This window comes from Colobus angolensis, unplaced genomic scaffold (assembly GCF_000951035.1).
Source record: "Colobus angolensis palliatus isolate OR3802 unplaced genomic scaffold, Cang.pa_1.0 Scaffold10, whole genome shotgun sequence".
In the NCBI taxonomy this organism is placed as follows: domain Eukaryota; kingdom Metazoa; phylum Chordata; class Mammalia; order Primates; family Cercopithecidae; genus Colobus; species Colobus angolensis.
The window spans coordinates 19,550,041-19,572,169 of NW_012110919.1; the positions used below are offsets into that span (position 1 = coordinate 19,550,041).

At 49.8% G+C, this 22,129-nt stretch overlaps 1 protein-coding gene across 4 annotated transcripts in view; it reads right to left on the reverse strand.

Moving 5' to 3' along the window:
- CMKLR1 (chemokine-like receptor 1) overlaps positions 1–22,129 on the reverse strand; it is a 50,582-nt gene that overhangs the window by 21,097 nt on the left and 7,356 nt on the right. For 2 of the 4 annotated variants that reach the window (XM_011935717.1, XM_011935738.1), the window contains exon 2: positions 19,524–19,731. The exons of 1 other annotated variant lie outside the window; for it this stretch is intronic. The gene's annotated coding sequence lies outside the window, so the exon portion shown is untranslated. Of the gene's footprint in view, positions 1–9,814; positions 9,933–19,523; positions 19,732–22,129 lie in introns of those variants that run through there. One more of the 4 variants, XM_011935732.1, reaches the window with a different exon arrangement.

Consider the following 22,129-nt stretch of genomic DNA (forward strand, 5'->3'; position numbering starts at 1 on the left):
GCCATCTTCCCCTGGAGTCCGTGATGCCACAGATAAGCTATGGTTGCCATGGTAACACTGAGTCCCCATCCCTGGGCCTCATGGACCCAGGGCCTTTCAGTAGGGAGGCAGTGCTGAGGGGCAGCCAGAACCTGCAGCTTACCAGGCACATCCCAGGACACGTGTGTGAGGCAGGTAAGTTTGAAGACTGCCTCCCCACCCCCCGCCCAGGAGATGAGCAGGGTGCAGATGAAGGAGCAGTCTCTGGGGTCTGGTGTTGGGGTTCTGGAAAGGCAACCCCCACTGCAAATTGATGCCAGATACACGCTGCAGCTATGCCTTCAATTCTACCATCAGGGTCCTGCTTTCAACTTTCCCCCAGTGAACTGAAGTCAATGTCGTGATGACGGTGGAGAAGCAGAGGCCCACACACAAAGAAGAAGGAGCTTTTGGACACAGTTATACAGCAGAATGAGGCAGAACTGGGACTCAGATGCCAAAACCATTCCAAATATGTCACATCCGGTTAGTGGTTGACGTGAATGTGTGTATGTGTGCGTGTGAGATATTAACGCTTAAAAGTGCTAGGGAGACCGGGCAGGGTGGCTCATGCCTGTAATCCCAGCACTTTGGGAGGCTGAGGCAGGAGGGTCACTTGTAGCTAGGAGTTCAACACCAGCTTGGGCATCAGAGAGAGACCATGTCTGTAGGAAAAAAATAACAATAATTTTTAAAACTAGCCAGGTGTGGTGACACACACCTTGTAGTCCCAGCTACTCAGGAGGCTAAGGTGGGAGGATTGCTTGAGCACAGGAAGTCGAGGCTGCAGTGAGCTATGATTGCACCACTGTACTCCAGCTTGGATAACAGAGCAAGACTCTGCCTCCTAAAAAGAAATAAAGTGCCCGGGAAAGGATGCTAAGGGGAAAAGGCAGCAGAGAGGGACAGCTGGTGGAGACAAGAGGCAACAGGAGGAAGGGTGGGCCACTGAGCATGGGCATTAGCCTCCCTTCCCCTTGGAGAGCCCAAGTGAAGTCAGTAATCCAAGGCCACTGACCCAGGACAGGGCTGCAGGACTCATGGGAAGTCCCAGGCTGGGGACAGGGAGGGACTGCTGGGGGGACCTCCGAGGCCAAGTCCTTCCAAACCAACCTGCTCCCTGTGCTCAAGGAGCCCAGTACCCCTGAGCATGGTTCAAAGTACCTGGGCCTCTGCTCTTGCAGGTCCCTCTGCCTGGGGTGTGCTTTTCACAAGCATCCCCTTGCTCCTCCCAGCCTCACGTGCACAAATTCAGGCAGAGCAGGCAGCAAGGTGACAGGAGGAAAGAGAGCCATCCTGCTACGTGCCAGGCACCTAGCTGTGAATTTGACTTCCCCTCATCTCCTTGTGTCCTGACAACCCATCTTCCTCCTGGCCTGAGGAGCAGAAGAACATTACCCCCATCCCACAGATGTTGAAACTGAGGCTCTGAAAGGAATGAGATCAGGATCACCACCCAGTGCCTGGTGGAGCCAGGACTTGAACTCAGACCTGTGGGAACCCAAGGCATCTATACCCTATCACAGCACTTCCAAGCATCATGGATGGGCTGACGGGCCCCTTTCGCTACAAAGCACTCCTTCCTCCCTAGGACTTCCCTTACATCCCGCCAGCACAGCTTCTCCACGGGGAACAGCCCTCACCCGCTGACTGTCACGGGGTCCTCGGGTGCAGCTCTGGGGTGAGAGGAACCAAAACTGAGAGTCTGGGGCTGATGGAATCCACCCCCTGCTTATGAGGCACCGATGGCACACTCAGTGCCTCCACTCACAACAAACCTTCAAGGTAGATATTTTCATTCCCATTTTTCAGATGTGGAAATCAAGGCATAGAGAAGCAAGGGCACTGGCCCAAGATCCCACAGTAGGAAGGGGCAGAGGAGAGGTTTGAATCTGTGCTGTCCTGACTCCGGAGTCCACGTCTTCAGTGACGGTCACTGCCCTTCATGTTCTGTGGCTTGCCTGCTGCACGCAGGGCCCTGCGATCTTGTATCAGCTGTCCCCACCTGTGCATCTGTCCCCACCTTGCACATTCGCAACCCTACCTCATTGACTTGGGGTACTCAGAGACTCCAAATCACTCCCCCTCTGCACAGTCTCCACAGGCTGGCCAGACTCCCAAGGGAGGGGGGCTGCAGAGGCCTGTCCAGCCACATGGAGCTTTGAAAAATCCCAGAGCCCTGAGCTGCCCCAGGGTCCTCCTGCCTAGGCTGCTAGCCCCGAGCGCAGAGGCCTTGGAGCGCTCAGGCAGGCTCTGGCCCCTTGGAATTCCCTGGCTCCAGCCCAGGCAGCTGACAAATGGACTGGCACCACTGCCAGCAATCAGGACGGTGGAGTATGAGATCCCACCCTGTTCCCAGGCACAGGGAAGGAGGGACAGGCTGCCCTTCCTTTTGACCCCGTCACCAGGCTGTCACTTCTCCCAAGGCAAAGCCCAAGCCTTGACCTAGGAGGGGTCTTGCTGGAAAAATTGCCCCCCACCCTACCCCACCCCACCTTCCATGGAAAACAAAAAGCTGCTTGAAGACCAGAGGAAATTCCAGAATCCTAAAAGTCATTGCTGGAGAGGCTTTAGGATCAAGGGGTCTTGTACCCTCATCTTACAGGAAAAGGGAAGTGGCTCAGTGTGGCTGACAGCTTAAGCCTCACTCAGTTACAGCAAATCCACACACGAATCCCAGCTTGGCCCTTCCCATGCTATGTAATCTTGGGTTACCAAATCACAGACTCCTCATCTGTAAGGGGGGTCAATGTAAAGATTTCATGAGATCATGTACGTAGGGTGCATAGGGTGACCGACCAGTTGTCCTGGTTTGCCAGAAACCAAGGGATGTCCCGGGATGCAGAATGTAAAGTGCTCAAACTGGAATGTCCCAGCAAATCAGGGCCCGCCGGTCACTCTGTGAACATGAGGAGACTGGCTCCAACAAACCTGCCCTTTGGCTATTATGTTTAAAGAGAGCTATGTGTAGAGTCAGCTATCAGTGAGTTTGAAACCCCCACTAGCAGAACTTCTAGAAAGACTTGTCAAGTCTTTAGAAAGCGCTTCCTTTTTTTCGCTAAACTGACCTTGAGCAACCTGCCACATTCATGTCAGTGTTGGTTTAGGCCCCTGGAGTCACACAGGACGAGCCAGCCACCTCCCTCCCCAGGCAGCAGCCACTTCCTCCCTTTAATCTGGGCCAGCACTTCCTCTGCATCATTCTTAACCCCTTGCCAGCCGATCCTCACCAGGCCATCCGAGCTGCTCTCCTGGGTTGGGGAGGGGTGCCACAATATGTTTTTGCTTGCAGGTTTGTTGATTTTTTATTTTTGTTCACTTATATACTGGCGTGAGGGAGCTGTGGATGGTGGGAGGTTCAAAAGAGGCTCACTTATACAGGGAACATAAATTAAAGTAAAAGAAGGAAGGGAAACGTGTAGAGACAGAAAATGGAGCCACGGCTAAGGGTGAAATGCAGGGGACAAAAAATGTCCTAAATGCTGACAGTGGCTGGACCACACACTGGACCCCCAGCTTCCTGAACGGGGGACCCAATCACATGAGTCACACGCTCCTTGTGAAAAACCAAACCCACTCAGGGGGAATGGCAAGGCCTCCTGATGCTAGGAGCAGAAGGACTGTCTCCAGAAGCCTGTGGGGAGAAGACATGGGGGATCTGATCATGGAACGGGGCCTCCAGTTCCTGAATGTTTTAAGGGAGGCACCACTCACTCACTGACGGACAGCACTGCCCCAAACTGCAATTCAGTAAAAGCCGCTTTTCCTAGATGTGACTGTTTCAGTCTACACAACCAAAGAATCCAAATTCTTTAGATTACATGCATTGCTGGTGTAATCCAAAGAATTTTCTAGAACATCTGAGAAGGGGCCTGAACCGTGGCCTTTAAGTCATTCTCCCTGACGTTGTTTTCTCAGAACTGAAGCCTTGGTAGCAGTAGCAGTGGTAAGCGGGACACTACTCTTTCTTTTTTCCCCCCTCCCCTTTTTAAATTTTATTTTATTTTAATTTTTGGAGATAAGGTTTTGCTATATTGCCTAAGCTGGTCTTGAACTCCTGGCCTTAAGTTATCCTCCCGCTTTGCTTCCCAAAGTGCTAGGCTTACCAGCATGATCCATCAGGCCCAGCCCAAGGGACATCATTCTCTATGGCCAAGGCTCGAACACCATCTTTTTTTTTGAGACGGAGTTTTGCTCTTTTTGCCCAGGCTGGAGTGCAATGGCACAATATTGGCTCACCGCAACATCCATGTCCTGGGTTCAATCGATTCTCCAGCCTCAGCCTCCCAAATAGCTGAGATTACAGGCATGCTTCACCACGCCCGGCTAATTTTGTACTTTTAGTAGAGATGGGGTTTCTCCATGTTGGTCAGGCTGGTCTCAGGTGATCCACCCACCTCAGCCTCCCAAAGTGCTGAGATTACAGGCATGAGCCACTGCACCCAACCCGAACACAGTCTTTCTCCACACCAGCTGGGGGTGGGCCTGGGGCATCCTGACACTCACTTATCTGTGAACATGTTTTATGAAACAGACAATCGTGACAAGGACACACTTGACACACAGGTGGAGTGACCCTCCATCCTGGCTTGCCCACGACAATCCCTGTTTATGCTTTTTGTCAAGCTCCTTCCATTCTCAAAGTGCCCCAGTCTGGACAATAAATCCTAGTTTCCCTACTCATAGATCACTCCCTCCTCTGGCCCAGAAGCTCCTGTGTCCTGGCCTTGCCCACCTACTTGTGCCAGGCCGTAAGCTAAGCACATGTCCTGTGTCATTAAATTCCCATAAGGGTCCGGTGAGGCAGGTACTACCATGATCCCCATTTAACAGATGAGAAAATGGAGACTCAGAAAGGCTGCAGCTGCTGTTTCAGGAGGTAGCCATGTGCCAGGAACGTTCCAGGATTTAAACACCAGTTGTTTCTGCACAGACGGCTACTTTCACTACCTCTATTTTTCAGATGCAAAGACTGAGCCTTAGTTCACCAATAAAAGGGTGAACTAAGGCCCTTACCAAAGCCCCTATGGTTTCAGCCGGGAAAGGACCACAGAATGTCCAAATTTCAGAGTCAGCTTCCTTCAATCCAGGCTCATGAGCTGTGGGTCCTTGGGCAAGTGACATGGCCTCTCTGAGCCTTGATTTATCTCATCGGTAAAATGAGGATGAATCTTGCAACTCACTATTGGGTGAATGAGGAGCAAACACAGGACCAGCACCTGGACCCTGCGCCTCAGCCCAGCTCTTACAGTTCTACCAGGAGGGGATGTGTTCCCCAGGAAGTTCATAGTCCTCAGCAGAACCAGTGCATACTTCATGAAGTCACAGCAAAATGAAAGGCAGCCCGTTATTCAAAAATTACTCAGAATTCAGGACGGCAACAGCCAAGTGTTAAACCAAGCGCAGGCCTTCTGAACCCTGTGTGGCTGCACTGGTCACCAGCTCGAGATGCTGGCCCTGCCCCTCAGCTCTGGGGAATTTGAGGGAAGAGCCCTCTTCACTTCAGGCCCCAGCAGGGCAGGGGCTTGGCGGGGTCGGTGATTTTAGGAGGGAGGAAGGAGCAGCACAGCCAAGAAAGAGCAGAGAGAACAGAGGATGGCACCTCCTCAACGTAGACAGAAAGAGATGGGGAGGAGGGGCAGGGAGAGAAAAGCCAGCAGGAAGAGGAGAGATGCAGAGGGACTGGAAAAAGGAAGACAGAGCGGCCAGGGCAAAGCTGCAAAGTGGCAGAAGAAAGACGAAGGCAGAGCAAAGAAAGTCCCCAGGAAGAGAGACCCAGAGGGAAGAGGAAAAGGCAAGGCTAAAAGGAGTCTCCTGCCAACTTCTGAGAAGGTTTAACAAGACCCCACGGAGCCACCTAGTGTGGGCAGGGAGGGCCCCAGGAATAGCTGTCCTCCTGGGGTGGGGGCCATTTGCTGTTGCATTTGCATACATTTAAAAGCACAGGAAAGGCAGTGCTGGGGATTTCCAAAATTCCCAAAGATCAGGGAGCTATGGGCAAGGTGTCAACCCCATAGCAGAAATGGGTGGGGTTTTGCTTTGAGATGGAAAGCCAGAGCTACCTGGCAATGGGTTAGACCATGCACTGGCTGGAATTGCCAATGGGAGCTCAATCACAACCTACTGCAGCCTCAACCTCCCTGGGCTCAAGTGATCCTCCCACTTCAGCGTCCTGAGTAGCTAGGACTACCACAGGCATAAACCACCGCACCCCACTAATTTTTTTTGTACTTTACAGAGATGGGGTTTCGCCATGTTGACCAGACTAGTCTCCAACTCCTGGACTCAAGTGATCCCCCCACCTCGGCCTCCCAAAGGGCTGGGATTATAGGCATAAGCCACTGCACCCAGCCTCAATGTCACTGGTTGATTTTAACACAGCCTGTTTGGTGATGGGCTAGAGGCCGTGTTTGGGAAGGTCTGGCAGACACAAGATGAGCTAAAAGCTATTCCAGGCAGTTCTCTTCATTGAGCATGGGTTTCAGTCATTATCTGCTCTAGAGGTTCTCTTCATCCATGGATATTAGCGTCAAGGAGAGCCCACAAGAACACATTGTTTTCCCTACAAACATTTCACCGAGAGCTCAAGGGTATTCTTGGAATGAGACGGGAGGTCCACTATGAGACATAGGTATTGACTGACTACCCATGGCCTCAGGAGGCCACCAGGAATGCATCATAGTCACAAGCATGATGTGGACACTGGAGGGAGAGGTAGGCTCTGTGTAAACCCCACAGGACTCTCTCGGCTGGTTCAAAGTGGGCCAAAGGTGGCCTCATTCTGACATCAAGGAGAGATGTAGTCAGCTGGACAATAAGTCCAGCTAGTTTGAAAACCCCAAATGTGGTTATGTCACAGTCAAGGAGAAAATAGGAATGAAGACTATGGGCCTTAGAGTTTACAACACATATGCTATTCACATAATAACACTCTTAGCCTAATGGCCATCCATCCACAATTTTAATAGGCTTTTTGAATTTAAATTGCTGACCAGGCATCACAACTCCATCTAACTGGTGACGTTCAAACCATCTAAAACTGTAGAAAGATTATAATGAAAAATCTTGCTCCTACCTGCCACCATTCATCCAGTTTCCACTGTACCCACTTCCTATGTTAGCTCCTTATGTCTCCTTCCAGAGTTTCTTTGGGGAAATACATTCTCTTTTCATTTCATTTCTCTCATTTTGTATAAAAGGTAGTATACTGAACACACTATTTTGCAACTGGCCTTTCTTACCTAACAATTTATCTTGGTGATGAGTTCTTATTAGTATATTCATATGTACAAAGAATCTTATCCTTTTTGATAGCTGCATAGTATTCCATTGGTAGATTTGCTAGCATTGGATTAACTAGTCCCAGGGATGGGCACTTGAGTTATTTCCAGTTTCTCATTGTTACAATGTTATAATAAATCATTGTGTGTGTTACAACGTTACAATTAACTACAAATATGTATCATTTCCCACATATTCTTAATAGAGTCGGAGTTCTCAAGCCCTGGTCTTTCATAATAAGCAAATGGGCTTTAAGCACTCCCTTTGCACTGACTGTGCTGTGTTTTGATCCATCAAGAATATCCTTTAGAGCCACTTAGACCTTCAGTCCCCGTAGAACCAGGGCCATGTCTTTAGCACAAGGTCTGTCTCACGGGAAGTCAGAGAACCTTGGTTCCTATTTCAGCTGTACTGGCTGTTCCAACTCCCTGTCCTCAGTTTCTGCATTTATCAAAGGGAAATGACAATTGTTCGCAGGGTCACCGTGGGGAGCAGGGATCAGGAGAGAATTCTGTGGATATATGACAGTATCCACAGTGTGAGGGAGATTTCTGCCTGAGGCCTCCTTGTCATCCCAGAGGGCAGATCTGTACTCTGTGGGTTCCCAGAGAAGATGCACCAGTCAGGCTGGAGGAGGGAGTCTCTGCAGAAAACAGAGCGGCCACTTGCCAGTGACAAGTTTCCAGTGTGATCCCTGATCCCATAGCAGCCAGAGCCTGAGCCCACAAGGAGCTGTATTCTGGAGGTGGCTTTGGTGGCCCCAAGCAGCCCTGAGAACTGCCAAGTTGAAGCTGCTTTTATTCTGTTTTAAAATAAAACAGTGATCACATTCCCAGGGTGTGGAGACACCCCTCCCCTCCATGAATTAGTCTCAGCTTTCCCAGCCACTCAGGAAAGGATCCAAAGGAATTTTCCACCCATGGCTTATGCAGAGCAAATCCTGGCAGGCAACAGGGTGCCTGCCCCACTTCCAGGCAGGAGTCCTCATCTCCTGCTTTGCAGCACTCACATCTTCCCAACTTGCCTCCCCTAGGACCCCAAGGTGCTGACAGAGGAGCCTTTGTCTCCCTCTTCCTGGCCTCCATGCCCTTTGCCAAGAACCCTGGCCATGATGTCTCTGCTGATGCAGGTTTCCAAGGCTCATTTTGTAACCACGAGCAGAGATCTTTGAAACCGCCGCCTCGCTGAACCATGAGAACCATCACTGTCCACCCTCAGGGTCCTCTCCATCCCTTACTTTGCCCCAGCCTCCCAACAATGTTGAGGACCACCCCTACCTCACAGGTAAGTAAACTGAAACTCAGAGAGGTCAAGCAACTTGCCCAAGATCACACAGCTAAAAAATGAAGGAGCTAGGACTTGAACCCAAAAGCCATGTTCAGCGTGTGATGGTTAAGGATATAGATTCTGAAACCAGACCACCTGAGTTCAAAAGACAGTTTGGTCATTTACTACCTGTAAGACCTCTTTGTTTCTTAAATTCTTTCCTCAGTTTCCCAATCTGTAAAATGGGGCAATACATACCACACAAAGTACATACCTCATAAATAGTATATACCTTCTAAAGTTGGTGTTAGGATATAAGAGAAGGAATATAAACAACTAGAACAATAATACCTGGCCCATGGTAAGTTCTCAATATATTACCCATTGTTATTATTGTTGCTGTTGTTGAGTATAATTATGAATCTTACCATTATATGACATGGCCTCAGACATAAATGTGGCATGATTGTAAGGGAGTATGATTTAAAAACAAATCAAAACAAAACCCTCCTCTCAGAATTTCTTTCACACTGAGGTATAAATATCTGATGACCTATTACATATTTCTCATTCTTACATTCAAGAAACTTTATTGAACACAGATTACCTGCCAGGTGTCAGGCTGGGAGAGAGAATACAAAGATATAGTTCCCACTGCCAAGAAACCCAAAGCCAGGTAAGGGCAACAGACAATGAGTAAATCATGACAGAGTAAGCCCAGGGCTAGGGGGACCTGTCGGCACAGTATCAGCTCCAGCTGCCAAGTCAGGGAAGGCTGCCTGGACAAAGTGAAACCTGAAGGACAAGCAGGAGTTGGCCAGTGGGCAACCCAGGCTGAAGTAACTTCAGAGGCACAAAAGCATTGCACTTTCACGTGATACAGCTGGAGAAGAAGGTTGTGAACTGAGTTGGGATTTAAAGCTGTGATGGTGGAAGGAAACTCAGGCATCTTCCTGAGTGGAGTAGAGGTAGAGTTTCAGCCAGAACATATGGACCCTTGTGTCTCTAAAATCCCAAAGGGGTGGCATGTCTAGGGGACGAAGCCCCAGGCTTCCTTCCCCAAGCCCTGGGAGGTATGCGCCAGGTAAGGGGTGCTTTCTCCTGAGCTCCAGCAGGAATCCCAACCCGCTCCAGGGATCCGGGACTCAGAATTAACATCCCAGCCCTCAGACTGTGAATACTTCTCCCCTACATTTAGAAAGAGCCAAAAGTGCCAGCCCACCTCCCAAGCCCCTCATGTAACATATGCCTGATTTCCCAAAAGCAAAGATTTCTCCTTCCTTCCCTGCTTCTTCCACCTTCCCCTCAGCCTCTTCCTCCTCCATATCTCCTTCCATGGGCAGAATCACAGACACCTGTTCCACTTTGGCCTTCCTCTCCCCAGCTCCCACCCTCCAGGAACCTGAGCCAGCAGCTTAGGACAAACCAGCTCATCGGGTCACACACACATCCACACTGGCTCCACCCACCCTCCTGCTCATGCATTCGTTCTACAAGAGGAATAGAAACTGGACCCCAGAAACTCCAGCACAGCCATATTTGAAGAAACACAGCTCAGCAGCCAGAAGTCCCTGTAGACCTTTGAAATGTTTACTGCCACCTCTCAAAGAACAATAGAAGGGTATTGTAATGGATATTTTTTGTACCCAGTCTGGGTCCTTTTCACTAGCAGGGTCCCCCATCTGCCAGCTGCAGGGAATATTAGATGCTAACAGCTCACGGCTGCCCTCTCCTCCCTCTGCCTGGCTGCCACAGGGCACAATGCTCACTCCAGGGCTCCCCGGGGGATCAGACTGAAGCTAGTCTCACCTGAGGCCATATGCTCAGTAACCCCTTCCCTCATTCCCCTTCTCCTGAGAGCAGAGCTTGGACTGGAGGAGGCAAGTGAGGCACCTGCCTTGAGTGCAAACTTAGGGAGGAGGGTTGCCAAAAACCTCACTCATCCAAAAAATAATAATGTAATGTAACATTTTTTCAAAATCAAAGTGACAGCTATTCAGGAGGCTAAGGCGGGCAGATCAATTGAGCCCAGGAGATCAAGGCTGCAGTGAGCTATGATCATGCCACTGTACTCCAGCCTGGATGACAGTGAGACCCTGTCTCCAAATAATAATAATAATAATAAATAAATAAATAATCAAAATATCAAAATTAATGTAAAAAATCGCATGATGAGCAAAACATCAAAATAAAGATGGGATTCCATCCTGCACTTTTTTTTTTTTTTTTTTTTTTTTTTAGACAGAGTCTTGCTCTGTCGCCCGGGCTGGAGTGCAGTGGTGGCTGGATCTCAGCTCACTGCAAGCTCCGCCTCCCGGGTTTATGCCATTCTCCTGCCTCAGCCTCCGGAGTAGCTGGGACTACAGGCGCCCGCCACCTCGCCCGGCTAGTTTTTTTTTTTTTTTGTATTTTTTAGTAGAGACGGGGTTTCACCGTGTTAGCCAGGATGGTCTCGATCTCCTGACCTCGTGATCCGCCCGCCTTGGCCTCCCAAAGTGCTGAGATTACAGGCTTGAGCCACCGAGCCCAGCCCCCATCCTGCACTTTCATGTGCCTGCGTCACTCACCACCCCCTAATCCTGACTCTGCTGGAGAGCACACCCTAACACAGAACGTGCATCCAAATCCCTATCTCAGGCTCTGCTTCGGGAAACTCGATCTGAGACAGGGATCCAGATCAGAACCCATTGCAGGGGTTCTTAGAACATACTCTGACTCATTCCTCTCCTCTGTATTTCCACATCTAAGAGACCCTGATGTCCTTCCCTAGCTCCTCCCCACACAGCCCCATTCCAGCCAAGGCTCTGTCTCTGCTCACTGCCCTGACGAAACTGGGAATTGAGCACACATGGTGATACAGTTTGAATATCTGTCCCCTCCAAATCTCATGTTGAAATCTGATCTCCAGTGTTGGAGGTAGGGCCTAAGGGCAGTGTCTGGGTCATAGGGGTGGATCCCTCCTGACTGTCTTGGTGCTATCCTCCAAGTAATGAATGAGTTGTCTATTAGTTCCCACAAGAACTGATTGTTTAAAAGGAAGAGGTCGAGGGGAAGGTGGAAGAAGGAGGGAGGGGAGAAAGGAGAAATCTTTGCTTTTGGGAAATCAGGCATATGTTACATGAGGGGCTTGGGAGGTGGGCTGGCACTTTGGCTCTTTCTAAATGTGGAGGGAGAAGTATTCACAGTCTGAGGGCTGGGATGTTAATTCTGAGTCCCGGATCCCTGGAGCGGGTTGGGATTCCTGCTGGAGCTCAGGAGAAAGCACCCCTTACCTGGCGCATACCTCCCAGGGCTTGGGGAGGGAAGCTTGGGGTTTTGTCCCCTAGTCATGCCACCCCTTTGGGATTTTAGGGAAACACTGGGCTCCAGATGTTCCAGCTGAAACTCTAACTCTGCTCCACACAGTGCCTGAGTTTCCACCATCACAGCTTTAAATCCCAACTCAGTTCACAGCTTTCTTCTCCAGCTGTATCATGTGAAAGTGCAATGCTTTTGTGCCTCTGAAGTTACTTCAGCCTGGGTTGCCCACTGGCCAACTCCTGCTTGTCCTTCAAATTTCACTTTGTCCAGACAGCCTTCCCTGACTTGACAACCGGAGTTGATACTATGCCAACAGGTCCCCCTAGCACCCTGGGCTTACTCTATTAGTTCCCACAAGAACTGATTGTTTAAAAGAGCCTGGCACCTTCCTTTCCTCTCTCCCTCCTTCTCTCCTCATGTGATGCTGGCTCCCCTTCCCCTTCCACCATAAATGGATGCTCCCTGAAGCCATCACCAGAAGCAGATGCTGGTTCCATGCTGTTTGTGCAGCCTGCAGAACCATGAGCAAAATAAACCTCTTTTCTTTGTAAATTACCCAGCCTTGGGTATTCTTTTATAGTAACACAAAATGAACTAAGACACATGGTAATCATTTCATCCAGTTGCCACATCTGGGCACCTACTATGTGCCAGGTGCATTCTCCCCCTGCAACCTAGCCTTGGATCTGGCAGCAGATACCTTTCCCTCCATACCTCATTCTCTCAGACTCCCCCTTCAGCCAGACGGTGCCCACCTGAATCCCCCACTCAGCTCAAAGAAGCCCAAGAGACCAGCTGAGCTCAGTCAACATCACGCCTTGGGATTTCATGAACTGGTTACATTTCCCAAAAAGTTTTGAGACTATCATAGAGTTGCCACCTTTCTACATTTGCCAAGTAAGGATTTTGCAAAACTAAAACCATCCCTTACCATCACCACCACTTCAGAAAAGAAACATACCCAGGAAAATAGGTGAGACATAGACTCATCCTTTTCAGTTGAAAATATTTCACTTTATGAAAAGCTTACTCTGCTATCTGTTATTTTCCCTTTTTATTTTATTTACTATTATTATTATTACTTTTTTTTTTTTTTTTTTTTTTTTTTTTGCTTATCTGCAGACTGGTAAAAATGTGGACACAGCTAGGCTCTGGTGGGCTGGTGGGCTGGGGCTGTCAACCCTTCTGTTTGACATTCAGGGAAACTAAGACCAAAGGACAGCTTGTCTTCCCCATTCAAACCCTAGTCCTTGAATGTTTCCCTGAGGAAAACCGAGGAATGAACAAGGTGCAGTGGAGACAGGAAGCCTGGGTTTCAGTCCTGACTCTGCTTCAGATTTTCTGTGAACCTGCACAAGTTTCTGCCCCTCTCTGAACCACAAGGCTGCAAATCTTTCAGATGACACTGACCTGGAAGTTGCCATCTGGTCCAACATCTAGGACTTGGGGTGCAGTCCCTGCCTGAGCTCACAAACAAGCTTGGCTGGAGAAAAAGGACTGGATGCCAGGCCTCTTTCTCTGATATCCAATCTAGCGCCTCAGTTTCCTCTTCTGGAAATGAGTTCTTTGATCCTTGCCAACTCCAGACTGCCACACAGACAGTGGCACAGGGGCCAAGGGGAGAGAACTGGCAACAGCTAAGCCACCTGGAGGAAGAGGCTGGCCCCACAGCCAAGGGCCTCTGATAAGAGGCACACAGGACTTCTTCCAGCTCCAGAGAGACCAGGGGTCTACAGTCCAGGCCTGGCAGGTCCCCTCCCTGTCAGAGACCCAGCCCAGGCCAGAGGTCTAGGACTCCAGCTGGGAACCCCCCGAGTTTACATCCCTGGGCAAAGCCAGGCATTTACCTGTCCCCAGTGGAAAGGTGCTTGGGGTGCCTGGTGCCAACTGGGTTCTTGGTGGTCTCTTTTTTCTGGGAGCTGGATGTGATCACACTTGTTGTGGAAGGAAGCACGTCTCAGCTGTCCAGGAAACGTGTCCTGGCTGCCCAGACACAGATGTAGGGGGGCAGATGGGAACAGGGCTCACCAAAGAGGCATCTTTTTAAGTGTTGTAGTGAGGCTGCCTGGGTTCAAGCCCTGGCTCTGCCGCTTACCAGCTGTGTGACCTTGGGCAAGTCACTTAACCTCTCTGTGTCCCTATTCCCTCCAATATACAATGGAGAGGTGAGGGGAAGAGGATCCCATCATGTGTGAGCACTCCCCTCAGACCTGACAATCCATGAGTTCTCTACTCCAAGTTTCTCCAAACAAGCCACCCAGACAGGAAGCCAGAGCACAGACAAGGCGCCTCTCCCTGGAGCCGACCCAAAGACTTCCGAGGGGCTCCATTTTCATCTTTAAATGCACGGGTCTATTATGGCGCTGAATGCAAAGTTCCCAAGCTATTTTCTTAAAGCAAGTGCCCTCAAAATAATTGTATGCAGTTTAAAAATAAAACACATGGCCTTGAAATAATTTTAGTGAGGGTTTGGTTTTCCCTACGGGAACGTGATCCTGTCCCCTGAGGGCTGAGGGTGTACCCTTCTGCTGTTGGGGCTCGCTTGTTAATTTCCTTGCAAGTGTTTACTGAGCACCCACAATGTGCTGGGTGCAGGGGTGGTGGGTGGCCTGAGCATGCTTCCTCCCACAGCCTCCAGTCTCACCACAGCCAGTTCCCAGAGGGAAGAAACCAACAAGAACCCTGTCAACACCCAGGGCCTCCAGAACCCTCCCACTGGGAATAGGTGAGTGCTTGGTTTTGCCCAAAGTTGCTGCACTCAACCTCTGGAAGACCACAGCTGGTTCAGAGCACTTGCTACAGAAGAAAGAGGGCGAGAGGAAAAGGAGGAGAAAGAGGGAGACGGGGCAGTGGAGACAGGGCAGCGGAGTCGGGGCAGTGGGAGGTGCACTGGGAGGACAGGGATCAGGCAGCCTGGAGATGCCCCCAGCATTTCCAGAAGGCTCCCGGGCACCACCACCCCTCGGGGAGCCGGAAGACACCCAGACAACCCTTATGGGTCGTTCTGGAAATTTGTTCCGGGGGCCTGCCTTGCACTGCGGCTTCTTTCATTTCACCCCTGTCTGCTCTCAGTCACCTGAGAGGATGAAGATCAGAGCCACAGAGCTTCTTACTAAATCCACATCGTGACTGGGGATTGTCCACATTGTGGGTGCTCCTGGCAGGTGCAAGACAACTTGCACCCCTACTGTTATCAGCCCAATTCCAGTTTCCCCAATGGGTAAATAGCTGGCTGTGGCAAATACCACAAATATTTAACTAGCTGGCTGTTGCAAATACCAAAAACAAGTAAAGAAATAAAACATACCCTCCCACAGATCCATCTCCCCCTGCCCCACCCAGACAACCCTATGAGGCAACATCATCCTTACACCCATTTTACAGATGAGGAAACTGAGGCAATCAAGCAAGGAAGTCAAGGAATTTGAAGCCAAGCCACCAAATTCCAGAAGCTTTGACCATCTTGCCATGCTGCCTCTCTAAACACACCTGGATAAAACGCACTTCTACCCACACCAACCCAGCCACCAACACCACATCCTATCCCAGTTCCCGCTTCCACTCCCTGCACAAGGAGGGAAGGAAAGTCCGTTGAAAGACAGTTTTACCAGTTCCACAGAGAGTTTCAAGGACTCCAGGCTCCTCATCCAGGGCACGGGACATGTTGGGGTAACCACTCCTACCCCCAGGCTCTGTCAGAAATGCTGGAGGGTGGGCGAGCAGTGTAGACATGAGTGTGCTAAGATTGGGACACTCACCTCTGTGACTTCCCAGGCCTGCCCTATTTCTCTGAACTCTGCTAATGTGGAGCTCTGTCATTTTTTTTAAGGCAACCCAATTCTGGCCATTCTGTCTACAAGAAAAGGGAGGAACAGAGAGGCCCCAGTGGAGGCGTGAGGAAGTTGGAACTACAAATTTCTCCTATGAAATTGACTCAGTAGTTTTCTGTCCTCAGGTCCTTGCAGCAGAGGAGGCTGTGGCTTGCTTGTCTCTGGGAAGATCCCCAACCAAAAGCTGCCCCTTTCCTGTGCTTATGTCCACAGCATCTGAACGTCCCCCATCCTGAGCACTCTCTGCTGGCTTAAGGCATCCTGCTCGCAAACCTTCCACTCCGGCAAGCTATCATCAGTTGCAGACACCTCAGTGTGAATGAGTTGATTGCTTTGGTTTCCAACCGGCCATCTGGATGAGAATAGGCTTCTGAGGCAATGGGCCATGACACTGATGAGTCAAGCCATGGAAGATGAAGAGACAGTCCCATCATAAAGGCCATAATCAGTATAGAAGGGGTCTGCAGCAGAGGAATGGGGGAAAGGCCTGGAAATCACAGGGGAGAAGAATTCATGGACTCTGGAGAAGGGGGCTGGGAGAACAGGGGCAGCCCAGGCGATGTGGCCTTGGGCACTCAGCTGATGTCTTTGAACCTCAGTCTCTGAGCCTCATCAAGGACAGGGAAAGCTGGCTGCTAAGGGACTGGGGGCTACAGCAGAGGAGGTGATTGCAGAATTCAATCGCATTTCAGAAAGTGTTTCCCAATGACCTCGCATGCACCCTGCCTTATTTTAAGTGCAAGGAAGTCTTCAGCATGCCTCTTTTACAAGGGCTCTACCAAGCATTGGTCCTACTACTATGTGTTTTTTCACGGATTAGCTGATTTAATCCTCACCACACAGCTCATGGCAGATCCTGTCATCAACTCTAATTTACAGTGAAAAAACTGAGGCTGAGAGAGAGAGAGAGAGAAACTGATCCAAGATCACCCAGCTGGTAATCAAGGGGCTCAGGATTTGAACTCAGGTGTAACTCCTAACGTGGAACTGTAACACGATAGAACTCATCAAAGAGCAAAGAGCTATAGCTGCTACAGGGTGGGTGCCTTTCAAAGACAGAGAGGGGGATTGGCTAATAAAGATGTCCTGAGGCCGGGCACGGTGGCTCATGCCTATAACTCCTTCACTTTTGGAGGCCAAGGCAGGAGGATCAGTTGAAGCCAGGAGTTTGAGACCAGCCTGAGCAACATGGTGAGACCCTATCTCTATAAAACGTTTTAAAAATTATCTGGGCATGGTGGCACATGCTTGTAGTCCTAGCTAACTTGGGAGGCTGAAGCACGAGGATGGCTTGAGCCCGGGAGTTCAAGGCTACAGTGAGCTATGATTGCACCACTGCACTCCAGCCTGGGCAACAGAGTGAGACCCTGTCTTTTAAAAGAGAGAGCGATGTTGTGAATTAGAGAACGAAGGAGTGAGTGAACACATGTCATCTCTCTAGGTCTCCGTTTCCCTGGCTATAAAACAGGACCGTTTTTCCCACCGCCCACACATCTGATGAGTGTCTGTGAAGCCAGCGGGTGGGTGCTTGGCTTATAAACAGCCTGTTGTGATCAGCAAGAGGTAGGACTGGTCCCAGAGGACAGTCTCGGAGGAGGGAAGCAGGACTGGGCAGCAGCCCAGCCTGAACTCCACGGGTGAAGGCTACCTGTCCCTTCAGGCGGTGGAACCAACACAAAAGGCTCTTGGAAGGAAGAATGAGGAGGTGCAGTGGGCTTCCTGGGCCCCAGGAAAATGTGAAACACCGGACGGGGTGGGACGGGGCTGAGAAAGTGTGGATCAGAGGCCAGCCTTCCAAGACGTGGAGGTCAGAAACCCTGTGATGGGGAGGGGAGGGTGTCTCCCCACCAGCTGGCCTCACAGGCTGCTCACAGCAGTTCTCTCCTCTCCCCAGAGTCATGTTTCTAATTTCCTGATTTCCTTCACATCTGAGACTTTTCTTGGGAGGAGAGGGAAAAACAGTAAAAGAAAGGCCTGTTTAGGCCAGACAGGGCCAGCTGCCCCCAGGAGAAGTGAGGCCAGCAAGTCAAGGTCTCCACCCAGTCCGTACCATGTCTTTTAGCCAAGGCAGGAAGTCCAAAGGGAAAAGCTTGGAATGAAACCAGGACTTTGGCATTGCCTACAACGAGCATTTCTTAGCCTTTCATGGTTCAAGAGTGTTGGTCTCCCTCATGCCTTCCCCACCAGGCCAGCCCCTGACACTGAGGCCCCAACTCCGGGCCACACATGATCTCGTGTAAGCCCCACAACACCCCAGTGAGGAAAGCCCTTTTATGATCCTCTTCGTAAAGTTGAGGAAACTGAGGCTCAGAGCAGTTAAGCAAGCCTTCTGAGGCCTCCCAGCCAGCACGCGGCTGAAATGGGTTTCAAAAGAGGTCTGTGAGAAAGCAGAGCAGCTGTCTCTATCCACCCGGTGGCCATCTCTTCTGACTCAAGGGAAACCCTTTTTCTTCATGACCTAAATCGCTGACAGTTGAAGAGGCCCCCTGTGAGTTGAGTCTGTCATAAAAGAGACTGCAAATTGCCTGCACTCCCTGAAGACCTGTTCTTGACATCAGTCAGCCGTGCCTCCCCACAGCTAGGAGGCCAGGGAACCCTTTAGTGCCCAGCCTGGACTGGTCTGGCTGCCGCAGCTGGTGGCCAAGTCTGCCTTTCTCCAGTAAAGACATCACCAAATTGCCTTGGGCAACCCAAAGGTGCCATCTTAAATCAACAACTCTCCTTTAGCATTAAACCTGAAGGAAACACCTCGTTTCCTCCCAGCCTCTATGCCTAGGTCCATCAGCAAGTCCTGGGAATAGTGGAAGGGGGATCCACCATTCAATCAAGGAAGTCACCAGTGGAGAGAAAGACTCTCTTCTCCAAGCTGGTTGATGGGCCAAACAACCCATGAGATAAAGCCACAAACCAGCATGCCCACTGGAATTTCAAACTTAATTAGCTTCGGGTGGTCTGGAATCTTCCATTGCCCAAATGTTCAAATTTAATCAACTGAGTTTGGAGAAGGCAAGGGTTGGAGACAGCAGGATGCTGTTCCCATGAAATGAAGCACAATGTGGACCACCTGGAAAATTGGGTAGGGCCTTCAAGGCCCTGAGGAGCATTCCGACCTCCTCCTGCCGTCCCTGCTTCCTGCCCACTGTGCCAGACTCCCTGCAGTCATCAAGTCTCTGGATCTGTGTTCATGCAGCTCTCCCTGCCTAAAATCTCTCTCATGTCTAGCCAACTGCTCCTATAGGCAACTCAAGGCCAACTCACCTTTTGAACCCAGCTAGAATACATGCTTCCTTCTCAAAGCACTATTTCCTGGCTTCCCCAGTGAAAGCTACCTCCACTCCACTCCTGCAGTACTTTGCACACTAAATGTATCAAGCAGGCATAAATGGGAAGGTATTTATCAATAAGCACTTAGTAAAAATGGCCCAGTAGTCACTTACTGTTCTGAATGGATGATGAATTGAATCATCATGGGTGACTGCAACCTGTGAGCAAAATTTGCCCCAAGGACTGACATTAAAGTCAACCTTCTGGCTAGATGGGCCTCCACTCTGTTTACTTACTTGTCTCCCACTCAGTGGGGAGCTTCCTGTATCCCATGCTCCTAGCACACAGTTGGTGCTCAGTAAATGCTTGTGAAGTGAACAGAGGCTCCTTTAGACAAATCCTTTCTGAGTTTCAGTTTTCCCATCTGAAGAATGGGAGTGTAGACTAACTTAGGGTGACAAATGATTATCTCCAGATGGCCACTGTCATTCGTTGTTTTAAGATGAAGATGGTAGATTGTCTTTAAAGACAGACTCTAACATCCCACCCTGCCCCAATACTCACATGTCACTCCTCCCATCAAGAAGTGGACTTTATTTCTCCTCCCCTTGAATCTGCACTGGCATGGTGAGTTGCTGTGACCAACAGAAAGTGGTAGAAGTGATGCTGTGCTAGTCCCAGATCTCTTGATGCCAGCAGCTTCTGCTATCACTGTTGCAGAGCCCTGAGCGTCCTGGTAGAAAAATCCAAGCAGTTCTGCTAGAGAGATGGGCTACAGAGAGAGAGAGAGAGAGAGCGCACAAGTTCTGGGATGTGAGATCATCTTATATATCCCAGCCTCGGTCAAGCTCCCAGCTGAATGCAGCCCATGAGTAATGCAGCCAACACTATATGGAGCAGAGATGCACTGTCCCTGCAGAACTCTACTAAGTTGCATAATTATAAATGAATAAATCAGTTCAAGCCACTAAATTTGGGGATGGTTTGATCCACAAAGATAAACAACAAAGACATCTGGGCTCAACTAGAGGAAAAGTCATGACTGATGTGTGATGTCTGCCACAGCACATGGTGAGGCGTGTGGACTTCCATCCCTGGACTAGGTCATGTCAAAGTCAATGCCAATTCAATTCAATGTCAATTCATTATTCTTCTGAGGCCTTCTAGAAATTCAAGTTCCAGATTCAGAGGGAATTCATCCACCATCAGAGAGAACCCCAGCAGGCATCCAGTGGGGACCCTGGAAGGATTAAATGAACCCATGAGGTAGCCCCTCTTGGGGCATATAAACAGTAACTTGGAAAGAAAGTAGAGCAGTTGGTAGCAGGACTGGAAGCAGAAAGAGGTAGAAATGGGAGACACTGAGCCCTACTGATAGTAGAACAGCTGACTGGGGGCTGCAGGCTCTTGCAGCCTAGGGGACAAAGATAATCCATCCCTCAAGCCAATTCATATCCCAAGAACCTTCCAGGTCAAACACAAGCCTGGCTGGGCAGCTGGCACTTTCTCCCCTCCTAGTTAACATCCACATCCTCAAAAACAAACCTTCATTCTTATGGGGGGAAGAGAAGGAGCCCTCGTGCTCCTTGCAGCCCATGAGCCAGACAAGCATGTCTCTCTAGCATGGGGCAGAGACAGAAAGGTTCTCATAACTAGAAATCACCAGTACCTGGGATGGAGAGACTCAAGCTGGGAAGTTAAACTGCTGGGGGATCATTCATTCATGTTGAGCCTCCTACCAGCTGCCAGGCACTTAACTTTTGCTATCTCCTTCCATCCTAACAACTACCCTATGTACTACCTGCTGCCATCCCCATTTCACAGATGGGAGAACCCCCTCACTCAGAGTCAGCAGGTTCATAAGTGCAGGGACTTGAACACAGTCTAAATGATGCCAAAGCCTGGTTCCTGGGTTGGTCCTAATAATCACTGAATACTCCCTGGTAAAGCCTCACTGGTTGCTAACACTTGCATCCATTCTAATTGGTCAATACTCTGCTGAACCAACTGTCAATAGATGGCCACCTGAACTCCCAATATCCAAATTCCAAATTCAAGAAACAATCAGATGCAGACCAATGTCACTGGTAGACAGAATAACAGATCCCTAAAGATGTCCACATCCTAATCCCCAGAACTGTAAATATGTTATCCTACATGGCAAAAGACACTTTGACATTTTGCAGATGTCATTAAGAATCTTAAGATAGGGCCGGGCACGGTGGCTCAAGCCTGTAATCCCAGCACTTTGGGAGGCCAAGACGGGTGGATCACGAGGTCAGGAGATCGAGACCATCCTGAGCTACACGGTGAAACCCCGTCTCTACTAAAAAAATACAAAAAACTAGCCGGGCGAGATGGCGGGCGCCTGTAGTCCCAGCTACTCCGGAGGCTGAGGCAGGAGAATGGCGTAAACCTGGGAGGTGGAGCTTGCAGTGAGCCGAGATCGCGCCACCGCACTCCAGCCTGGGCGACAGAGCTAGACTCCGTCTCCAAAAAAAAAAAAAAAAAAAAAAAATCTAAAGAATCTTAAGATGGGGGGATTATGCTGGATTACCCAGGTGAGCCCAGGGTCTTTAAAAATGAGACAGGGAGGCAGGGGGGCCAAAATGATTTGATGTGACAAAGATTCAACCTGCAGTTGCTGGCTTTGAAGGCTGGGGAAGGGAACCATGAGTCAAGGAATGTGGCAGCCTCTAGAAGCTGGAAAAGGAGGGCAAACAGATTCCCCCCATGGCCTCCAGAAGAGACGCAATCCTTGATTTTAGCCCAGTGAAACCCATTTGGGACTTCTGACCTCCAGAATAATAAGATAACAGGTTGGTGTTGTTTTAAGCCACTCGGTTTATGGTTATTGTTACAGCAGTAACAGGAAACGTATACACTTGCTACCTGAACTCTTACTTCATCTAACACTCAGGAATTCATAGATTCTGATAACTGTTCAAACCAATTCAGGTAACAAAGGATGGGCATTTGAGCATCCCCTGCCTTTATTCCCCACCCCAAGTCATTTATTGAGCACTTACTCCAGGCCAAAGAACATAGCAGACGCTCTCTCAACAACCCTGGACAGGAGGAAACCGAGGCCTAAAGAGGTTACATGTATGTGACTTGCACGTGCTCACAAAAACAACAGGTGGCCAGGTGAGGTGGCTCACACCTGCAAT